Here is an 11,803-nt window from a genome sequence, read left to right on the forward strand (position 1 = left end):
ATAATTCTAGTTGCAGGGGATCCAGTGCCCTCTTCTTAGAGTACCAGGCATATATGTGCTGCACTGGCACACACACAAAAACATAAGATAAATCTACAATTCTTTTTCTAAAGATATATTGTATAAAATCACTGAATGATGAATTAACATGGTTTAAATAAATGAAAATATAAAACAAGAATCCTACCACATACTAGCCAAGTCGTCTGAGATGTCTGCCTGTCTTTGGAAGCCAGTTCTAGTGTACAGGAAAACTAAAGAGCCTGCAGTAAGTATTTTAAATGCAGTTATCCTAAGATCTTAAGGAAAAGATAGAGGGACCTGGAATATTGCTCAGTAGTGTAATGTCTACCTAGCACCATAGCACACAGGAGGCTCTGGTTTAGAGTTCCAGTATCAGAAAACAAAGGAAACAAGTGGACATTCAGACTATGACCACAGCACCTTCGGAGGGACATGGAAATTCCCCTGCAGTCAGCTAGTTGTAATTTTTTTTTGGGGGGGGGGGTTCAAGACAGGGTTTCTCTATATAGCCCTGGCTGTCCTGGAACTCACTCTGTAGTCCAGGCCGCCTCTGCCTACCATGTGCTGGGATCACAGGCGTGTGCCACCACGCCCGGCCAGTTGTAATTTTTTAATAAGGCAGCTATTGGAGGGTTGGCTTCAGTTTTAAATCAGTTTGTTACTATGAATTTCTTTGTAGTGAAATACACTACTACCACGTTGCATATGATGATACATACATCACAAAACTGAAATGCACATTTAAAATAAACCAGTCATAGCTGGGCAGTGGTGGTGCATGCCTTTAATCCCAGCACTTGGGAGGCTGAGGCAGGTGGATTTCTGAGTTCCAGGCCAGCCTGGCCAGCCAGTCAAACAAACAAACAAACAAAAAAACTGAGAAGCTCTATTTATTTGTTTGTTTGTTTGTTTATTTATTTATTTATTTATTTTGGTTTTTGAGACAGAGTTTCTCTGCATAACCCTGGCTGTCTTGGAGCTCACTCTATAGACCAGGCTGGCCTCAAACTCAGAAATCCGCCTGCCTCTGCCTCCCAAGTGCTGGAATCAAAGGCATGTGCGACCACTGCCCAGCGAGAAACTCACTCACTCATGAGTCTTGATGTTTCTAGCATTATGAGCCTGGTCTTGTGTCTCCTAAGCCTGTAAGGTTGTCCTTATTAATCCCAAACCCCATTCCCAAAAGTTTCTGCTACCTCTTTTCACATGTTTTTTGTGTTACCTACAGCTCCAAAGAGCCTAAAATGTGTGTGGTGTGTTTGTGTGTGTGCTGTGTGTGGTGTTTTGTGGTGTGTGTGTGTGTGGTATGTATGTTTGTGTGTGTGTGGTATGTGTAATGTGTATGTTTGTGTGTGTGGTGTGTGTGTGGTGTGAGTGGTGTGTGTGATGTGTGTGGTGTGAGTAGGGTGTATGTATATATGTGTGGTGTGTGTGATGTATATGTTTATGTGTGTGGTATGTGTGTGGTGTGGGTGATATATATGGTATGTGGGGTGCGTGTGTGCATGTGTCTGTGTGTGTGTCTATGAATGTGGGTATATCTGAGCATCAGTGTGGAGACCAGAGGACAGCTGTTGGAATTGAGTTCTTTCTTTCTACCTTTCCACCTTGGGTTCTGAGCATTGAACTCAGACTGCAGGGCTTGCTTGTGTGGAAAGTGCTTTTAGCAGCTGAGCCATCTTGCTCTCCCTTTAGTACAGTTCTTGACTTGAAAAGTCCAATATATAATTACAACAGGCATAGCATAGCTCCTAGAGACACTCCCTAAGTGGGAGGAAATGGATGCACACACTGATCATAGTTTACATGAAACCCAGCAGGGCCAGTTCCTGGATTTCTGCTAAAGGTTGTCAGTGATTATTTTTGGCTCCATTCTCTGAGTTCTGAGGTTTCTGTCCTCTGAATCACACTTCCTTTTCAAATGAAAGATAGCTTTTGTTAGCGGGTGAATATTGCATTTTTTAAAATTTTCTTTTTATAGAGGTTTGGGAATCTAAAGTTTTGTTTGTTTTCAATTTTTAATGTTTTTGTGCTTTTGGTACAAATTGGTTATATTTTATAATATAATTAAAAAATGTGGCAGTTCTGTGAGTCTTATTTGCTTTTATAGTAGACAAAGTCAAGCATGCAAATCTCTTCAAAGGAAGCCTTTCTCTGCTTTGTGCTTCCGAGGTTGCTGAGGGCAACGCCCTTGCGATTCTTGGGGGTCCTCTGAGGGCAATGCCCTTGTGATTCTTGGGGATCCTGTTGGGCAACGCCCTTGCAATTCTTGACATAATGGAGAGCCTGGCTAGGACTACCCCTTGATGTGAGGTTTTTACCTGACTGAGATGTCACTTCAGAGCTTTCTGTTGTGTTTCAACAGTCTTTGAAGTCATCCTTTATTTTAAGAAGTTCAAGCTTTTTTATGAGTATGTGTTATGTCTACATGTAGGTATGTGCGACATATGCCTGGTGCCCACAGAGGCCAGAAGAAGGTGTTGGATTCCTGAAAACTGGAGTTAGGGATAGGTGGGTGGTGAATTGAATGTGGGTTCTCTCCAAGAGCAGCCAGTGCCCTTGACTCCTTGTCATCTCTTCAGTCATTGTCATTCATTTTTAATTTAATATTTTTTAAAACAGGGTCTCACTCTGTAGACAAGGCTGGTCTAATTTATAGCAGTCCTTCTTGGGAGATTACAGGGAATGGGTCACTATGTCCTGCAATTTTTTTCTTTTAAAGATTTGATTTTTAAGGGGCTGGAGAGATGAGATGGCTCAGTGGTTAAGAGCACTGACTGCTCTTCCAGAGGTCCTGAGTTCAATTCCCATCAACCACATGGCAGCTCACAACCATCTGTAATGGGATCTGATGCCCTCTTCTGTTGTGTCTGAGGACAGCGACAGTGTACTCACATACAGAATTGATTTATATACAATGAAGTTAAGTATTCTTTTTCTTCTTGTGGTTCATGGAATTCAGTAAACACAGAACATGCTCTTTACCACCGAAGTGTATCCCCAGCCCCTAAATTTACTACAGATCACAGTTCTGTGAGTTGTACCAGATTCATACAGTTGTATAACTACCAATGCTATCATAGGTACCATATCAGGGTTCTCTATCTGTGGTAGTTTGAATAGCCCCTGTAGACTCATAGTGGCCTTACTGGAGGAAATGTGTCACTGGGTGTGGAGTTGGAGTAGGTTTCAAGGTTTCAGAAGCTCAAGCCAGGCCTAGTGGCTCACTGTCTCTTCCTGCTGCTGTGGGTGGCTCCAGATGTAGAACTCTCAGCTACCTCTCCAGATCTATGTCTGTCTGCATTTACCATGCTTCCCGCCATGATGATAATAGTCTAAACCTCAGACCTTTAAGCAAGCCCCAATTAAGTATTTTACTTTATAAGAGTTGCTATGGTCATGGTGTCTCTTCACAGCAATAGAACCCTAAGACATTATCGCATCTCTATCTATCTATCTATCTATCTATCTCTACCTATACAAGAAATGTAGTACAATGACTTGCAGGCTGTGGCCCACTAATCCAACAACGGCTACTTATAAACAAAAGGTCCACGTGAAGGACCCCAGAGTGGTTTCCGGTTCCACACCCTCCTTACAGCTTCCTCCTCCTACCTGGAGTCAAGGCTAGGCCAAGTTCTGTTCTCTATCCACAGGAACATTTTTTTAGTAAAAAATTCTCAGAATGTCTGACCCTCTGGAAAGTCCCAGGTGGAGTTCAAATGCATGTCATGCTTGCTAGACAATAGATTTAAAGGTTGATATGTTTAGCCAATAAGTTTGAACTGTAACCTTGCTGATGTAACCTGTGCCACTAAAAAGTATAAAAACTCCTTTTAATAGCCATTGGGGTCATCTTCTTAGTAACCTGTCTTGAGGGCCTAATTAAAGGTTGACCCTGGTGCTATGGAAAATAAACATCTTGCTTTTGAATCAATCTGTGTCTTGGCGTCTCACTCAGGGGCATCTCAGGGTCGGGGTATTACACAAGAATCCAGTATTTGCTCCTTCCATGAAGCTAAATGTCTCAGATGGTCTTCAGTGTGTGCAGGAATCCTGAAGAAGTAGACTCTAATGCCAGTGGAGAAATGGACTTGCCAGTGGGAGGGAGGGTAAACAGGCAAAGAACAAAAGCTTACTTCTTTCATGTTCTTGTATAGGCTTGAAGTAGATCTTCCCACTTCAAATAAAGCAAAGAATCCATTGCAGCTGGGCGACTGCATTTTTGGATTTTAATTGTAGTCAAACTGAGAACCAAGAACAGTCATCACAGGTAGAAAAAAGTTCCATTATCCTCAAACATCTCCTGTGCCCCTTTGTAGTAATCATTTAAACTCATGTCACTGACAATTGGTGTGTCTGTTCCCACAGTGCTGCTTACATGCAGTGTTGATGCAGGCTATTTGACCACACTGGGAAGCCCCAAGATTGTGTTGTTTACTGGAAACATCTGTTTCTAGTTGTTGTGTAGCTTAGCCCTAGCATGCTTCTTAATCCAAGAGTTTTCTGTTTGTTGCAAACAGGATTAAATAAAGTCAACCATTGATCAAGAGGCAGAGCAAACAACCACTTAACATGGAGTAAATATAGGAATAAACCATAGAGAGTAAGAGGAAGTTGGGAGGAAGAATAAGAGATGCACAGAAAGGAGAAGGGACGGACATTCAGTTTGACATTCAGACAGCTCGGAGAAGGAGAGCTTTCCTATTCCTTTTGAGACATCAGCTGAGGAGGAAGGGAAGCTGACTGCTTTCTCTAACTCTCTGAGCTAGCAGGCTTTCATCTCAGCATCAGGCTCTCAAGGCTTTAGTGGTAAAACCAAACATTTAAGATTTTGCTTTTTATAAATTATTTTTTTAAGATTTATTTATTTATTATATGTAAGACATGGTAGCTGTCTTCAGACACTTTTTCTTTTTGCTCCGGCCCCGCTCTCTTACTGTAGCTGTCTTCAGACACTCCAGAAGAGGGCATCAGATCTCATTGCAGATGGTTGTGAGCCATCATGTGGTTGCTAGGATTTGAACTCACAACCTTCAGAAGAACAGTCGGTGCTCTTAACCACTGAGCCATCTCTCCAGCCCTGAGATTTTTTTGTTAAAAACAACATTTGGTGCTTCAATGGGTAGTATGACCATGCAGACAAAGAAATTATCCCAGCTGAGGACAAACTGAGATGTGGTGTGGAGAGCTTTTTGGGCTGCTTGGTCGGAATTTGATTTTGAGCCAGGATAGGAAAGTAGTAGGCTTCAGGCAGGAATTTGATAATGGCCAGGGTAGGGCAGTAAGCTCTGGTAGGAATATGATTTGGGGTTATAACAAAGGCTCCAGGCAAGAATATGACTTGGGGCTAGGACAGGGAAGTTGGCTCAGATATCTTGGTCATCCTGATAAGCCCCTAGAAATAGTGATCACAGGACTTTGTTTATTGCCTTGCTTGTTCCTTCATTAATTGTGTTTATTGTCTTGCTTGTTCCTTAACCTAGAACTGATTTTATTACCTACATGTAATTAAAATGGTATAAAAGCAGATTGGAAAAAAATAAACCTGCCTCAGCCTCAGAACTGGCTGGGGTCATGCTACAGTATTGTGTAATTGTCTTTTTCTTTTTAATCTTCGCTCCTGCACTGGAGAACCTGCTGACTGACTGACTGACTGAGCTGGCTTGGTCAGACGTGATCAAATTTGGTAAGTCTTCAAGGAGAGACTTGAGGATGGGAAAAACCATGATATAAGGTGCTGCTTTAGTAGAAGTCTGTGCAGTGCTACTTATATGGCTTGAAAATGGAAGCAGAAAATGAAAAGCTAAATGACATTACTAAAGTTGGATCAATACCAATGATGATTATTATCATCTTGGTATTTCATACCTTATCTTTAATAGCCATAGTGACTTTCTGTGTTTTTTTTTTTTTCCAAAGAAAAAAGCTTTAGAGATACAGGACAAAGAAAAGCACGAAAAGTAAATTAATAAGATATAAGCCTTAGAAGGGCTTATAAATCAAAGTAAGAGAAATATTCAAACACAGGCAGAGGAATTTAGACAAGAATCTACTATGCTACCATATGATAAAACTGAAGAGGGGTAGTCCATGGTTGTTAGAAAACCAATCTTAGTTTATCCAGTTACTTATACAAGACCTACCAGGAGGCAATAGGCAGCCCTGAAGTTATGAAGGAGTTAAATAGAGTCCTATAGACAGCTGGGCAGTGGTGGTGCACTCCTTTAGTCCCAGCACTTGCGAGGCAGAGGCAGGCAGATTTCTGAGTCTGAGGCCAACCTGGTCTACAGAGTGAGTTCCTGGACAGCCAGGGCTATACAGAGAAACCCTGTCTCAAAACACAGATAAAGAAACAAACAAAAAAGAATCCTGTAGACAAACATATTAGATTTGAGGAATTTGTGATGGTTTGAATATGCCTAGGGAGTGGCAATATTAGGTGTGTACTTGTTGCAATAGGTGTGGTCTTGCTGGAGGAAGTGTGCCACTGTAGGGTGGGCTTTGAGACGCTCTTTTAGGTGCCTGGAAGACAGTAGCCTGATCCTATTTGCCTTCGGAACAAGATGTAGAACTCTCAGCTCCTCAGTGCCATGCCTGCCTGGATGCTGCCACGCTTCCTGTCATGATAACAGACTGAACCTCTGAACCTGTAAGCCAGCCCCAATTAAATGTTGTCCTTTATTAGAGTTGCCTTTGTCGTGGTGTCCATAGCAATGGAAACCCTAGCTAGGACAAAGCTTTAAGGAAGTGATCATTTCCTGTGGTTTGCATTTACCCTATGTGAAGCAGATATTAAATTAAGTTCTTGGGCGACTCAGAACAGAATTATCTCCCAAGACTAAAAAGATTTGGCAACAGCAACATGGGAAGCTGGTCTTCAGTTACAATGACCAACATGATGGAAAGAGGAAGCCATAGAACCATGGAGTAGGGGTAGAGGTATTAATATTTCCTAGGATCAGTTGCTAGATGGAGAAGGTCAATAGGCTGAGTTACAAAGACAGCTGAACTTGATAATCACACCATGACACTATGTCAATTAGCAGCTTTAAATGCTTGGGACAAGGTTAAAGAATCAGGAAAAAGTTCTGAGTCATGTATTAAAATCCAATTTTAATTTTAATTAAAGGAAGGGTCCAAAAGAAGCCTTCACTGAGTTTTTTCAAGGATTTACTTTAGCTGTAAAGAGAATAGTATCAGATTCAGAAGTCAAAAAGAAAAAATACCATCGAATCTTTGGCTTTTGAAAATGCCAATTCAGAATGCAAAAGGGTGATTAGACCTTTAAAGGCTCAGCACCAATACACAAACAGAGCAGAAATGTGGCTAATGTTGGAATTCACGTTTATGACGCTACTCTGATAGGAGAAGTCATTTCTAAAGGTTATAATAAAAGTCAAAATGTCAGATGTTTTCATTGTGGTAAACAAGGCCATTTGAAAAGGGATTGCAGGACTGGCATTCCTACAAATGATGTTTCTTCTAGAGATAATCCAAAAAGAAGGCCCCATATGCAGAAGGTGTAGCAGAGGCCAGCCTTGGACTAATGAATGCAGACCAACAAGAACTAGACAAGGTAACCCTTGCCATTGGGAAATGCCTGAGGGGGCTCCAAAGACCCCAATATCAAATTTCAAATCAATTGTTTCCTGTCAGTATTGGAGAAATTCATCCATAGAACAATTAAAAGATTTAATGCAGAATAGTTTTTCTCTCCTCAACTTATTCTGCCTTCTAACTGGCTCCTCCTCTTCCTCCTCTTCCTCCTCCTCCTCTTCTTCCTCCTTCTTCTTCCTCCTCCTCTTCACTTTTTTCCAGTTATGCCCCTTTCACTTTTAAAATGTCATATAATTGATGTATAACTTACATTTTATAGGTATGACCCTTTCCAGATTGGCCTCTCTCCTAATTTTACGTGTATGGTTGTTCCTCTAGCATGTATGCATTTACACCATATTCGAGCAGTGCCTGTGAAGGTCAGAAGAGGACATCGGATCTTCTGGAACAGGAATTATGGAGTGGTTGTGAGCCAGCCTGTGGGTGCTGGGAACCAAACCCACCTCCCCCCACCCCCCACCCCCAGCAAGGGCAGCAATCCCTCTTTAACTGCTGAACCAGTCCCATCTTGCCTTCCCTTACTTCACAATACAAACTTAGGACCTTTCATGTATTTCTATGAGTTGATAGCTCATTTCTTACAGTGCTGGTTAATATTGTTGGGGTATAGGAATAACCCCACAACCCACACAAACACTGATGTCAGTCAGGATGGTTTATTGAATGCACATCCTAAGACTGATTGATCCAGGCTGTATCTCAGTTAAAACCTCAAATCCCACGATGAGCTCACACACAGGTGCAGGAAGTACTGCCCGGTGGACAGCACTCAAGCCATTTTTGACATAACAGTTCATATCGACCTTTAATTCAACGGGTCCTATGTAAAGCTTTGTGGAATTTCTGAAGATTAACAAATCTCATACAGAACATAGCAGGTTATGTGGTCAGTATGTCCTTGTACTGCATCAAGTTATTTTTCCGTGTCAATGACTTGCAACAATAATATGAAATAGCTGGCAGGCATGGAACAAATGGGCTACAGTGTAAGACCCCCAAAAACCGAGGGTGCCCCAGCACCCCTCGCCTCAGAAGGTGACACCCAAATCACTCTTGAGAAACGGTCTCGATGCAATAACATGAGGATTTCTTTATTCCAGAATTCTGGGTTCCACAGCTGGACACCGCGCAGGGTTAGAGGACTGTGGACCCTGAGTGCAAAATTGGGACTGAAAGGATAGAAAATAATACAGCCTAACTCTAATGACCCCAAGAAGTCAGAAGTTTAAAATGCTATCTCCCTTTGTTAGAAACTAGGTAAAAGGTCACACTCCAGAGCCCGCCCTTTGTTCAGAGCTAGCAGAAAGGCTTTGAATAGGTGATCCTGGCCCCATAGGGTAACTGGAAATGGGCTAAGCTTATCTTGCTTCTGTAAACTGCTTACGCCATTATCCCTATGCAGGATTTCATGCAGCTATAGACATTCAAGAAAATAGGAAACTAATTGGTCCACTGAGGGCTCAGATAATTTAAACTGATTGACCTAAAAACTATGGAGTGGTACAAATCAATTGGCTCGAATTTCGAGGGCTCTCCATGCTAAGGAATGATTGGTTTGTGAGTCACAGGCTTTGTTGTAAACTTATAAAAGCTGTCAAAATTCGACACTCGTCCACAGTCCTCTAACCCTGCGCGGTGTCTGGCTGTGAAACCCAGAATTCTGGAATAAAGAAATCCTCATGTTATTGCATCGAGACCGTTTCTCAAGAGTGATTTGGGTGTTGCCTTCCGGGGCGTGGGGTGCTGGGGCACCCTCGGTTTTTGGGGGTCTTACAAGACAGCTTTTATAAGTTCACAACGAAGCCCTCGAATCACCAACCAATTTTTCCTCAGCATCGAGAGCCCATGAAATGCAAGCCAATCGATTTGTACCACTCCATAGTTTTTAGGCCAATCAGTTTAAATTATCGGAGCCCGCGTTCAGTGGACCAATTAGTTTCTTATTTTCTTGGATGTCTATAGCTGCGTGAACTCCTGGATAGGAGTAATGGTGTAAGCAGTTTACAGAAGCAAGATAAGCTTAGTTCATTTCCAGTTACCTTATGGGGCTAGGATCACCAATTCAAGGCCTTTTTGCTAGCTCTAAACAAAGGGTGGGCTCTTTAACCTAGTTTCTTTTACCTTTTGTGACCTTTTACCTAGTTTCTAACAAAGAGCACAAAGAGCGGGCTCTGGAATATGAAGTGTTTGGGGCTCCTTAGAAGGCTAGAGTTAGGCTGTATTTTCTGTTCTTTCCACAGTAGTGCTGAGGGGGCAGGCCTCAACAACTATCCTAATAGTAGATGTGGCATAGCTTGTCCACTGTTATGTTTTGCACCTTCAGTGCCCAAATCTTGTGTGTGGAAGGCCTGACCTCCAAAACACCAGTGTCTAGATGATGGTGTCTTTATGAACGATTTGACTATGAGTGTTTGTGCCTAGAGTCACAGTTTAGGCTCGACCTGATGGTCATAACTTTCTTAGAAATGTAGCTCTTGGGGGCTGGAGAGATGGCTCAGTAGTTAAGAGCACTGACTGCTCTTCCAAAGGTCCTGAGTTCAAATCCCAGCAACCACATGGTGGCTTGCAAGCATCTGTAATGAGATTCTGGATTGTCTGAAGACAGCTACAGTGTGCTTACATATAATAAATAAATCTTTAAAAAAAAAAAAAGGAGTGCAGCTCTCCTTCTTGCTTCCTGGCTTACCATGACATGAACACCTTTGCTCCGATAAAGGTTTCTACAATTATGTTTTCCCTCGTCACGGGCCTCAACTCAAGTGACTGTAGACTTCAACTTCTGAAACCATGAGCCAAAGTTTTTTCCTCCTTTAAGTTTCTTTCTCTCAAGTATTTTGTCACAGCAGTGTAGGGCTGACACATTCCTACACTGCTGACACATTCCTTCACAAACCAAAGGGTATCTTGGTCACTTGTGGAATTCTCCTCTGTGTAATTGTGTCAATTAGCCAGACAATTGAGGGTGATGGTGATGATGGTGGTGGTGGCAGTGATAATAGGTGAAAGGTCACCTTTCTTTGAAGGTCAAGTTCAGGTTCGGCTAATGCTGTATAAAGTTGCTATAAACGGGGTGAGCAGATTTTTGTATGGATGCAAGTTTATTTATTTATAAGGATTTATGTACTTATTATTTTTTTTTAATGTATGAATGCTCTATATGTACATCTGTGTGCCAGAAGAAGGCATTAGATCCCATTACAGATGGTAATGAGCCACCATGTGGTTGTTGGGAACCTCTGAAAGAGCACTCAGTGCTCTTAACCTCTGAGCCAGCTCTCCAGCCCTGTAGTCGCCCGCGGCTACATTTGAACGGTTTAGCGGGTCACCTGAAGGAAAGCTGGAGATGGGGAAAAGATGACAAGAGAAACATGGAGCCAAGACGAATTTCCTGTTCAAGGCTCAGAGTTTAACGGAAGGTCCTCAAATATATGTAGGCGGGACAAGACCCCTCCCCCAAAGGCTGGAAACTGGTCTGCAGAACTGGTTTGGCTTGCTCGGAAGGAGGCTGGCGTCAGGTGGCAGCTAGTGTCTCTCAGGAAGTGGCTATCCTTGGAGAACAATGGGCTTCACCTTGGTCTGAGTGCTCTACCCTAGGTGGAGGGGATTATATGGCTAGCACCGGAATTCCTGGGCTGGGAGAGGAACTTCACCTTGATCAATGTCAAGTCGTGTCAGGTGGCACAGCACCCCAATATGGCTCTCTACACAGCCCCAAATTTATTTATATTTTATTTTATATGCATTGTTGTAAACGTGCCAGATCTCTTGGAACTGGAGTTACAGACAGTTGTGAGCTGCCATGTGGGTGCTGGGAACTGAACCCACAATAGCCCTTCCTGTGCTCCACACCCCTCACTTAATGAAGGGGAGAACAGTAAGCGGCCACCACAATGCTGTGAAGGTGTTCTTGTTTCATTTCTGTTGGGTGACAAAATACCAGGACAAAGAGCAACTTTTGGAAGAAAAGGTTTATTTTAGCTCCCGGTCCTGTTTACATTCCATCACAGAGGAGAAGTCACAGTAGAAGGAACTTGCATCCCATCCACAGAGAAGAACAGTGAGAGGCAAGTCTGCTCAAGCACTCCTTGCTCGCCCGCCCCGCCTGCCGGTGTGCTCTGGAGCCTGCGGGCTATCGTTGGTTCCCTGGATCAAGCTTAGC

The sequence above is a fragment of the Apodemus sylvaticus genome, chromosome 12 (genome assembly GCF_947179515.1).
Source record: "Apodemus sylvaticus chromosome 12, mApoSyl1.1, whole genome shotgun sequence".
NCBI classification, from domain to species: Eukaryota; Metazoa; Chordata; class Mammalia; order Rodentia; family Muridae; genus Apodemus; species Apodemus sylvaticus.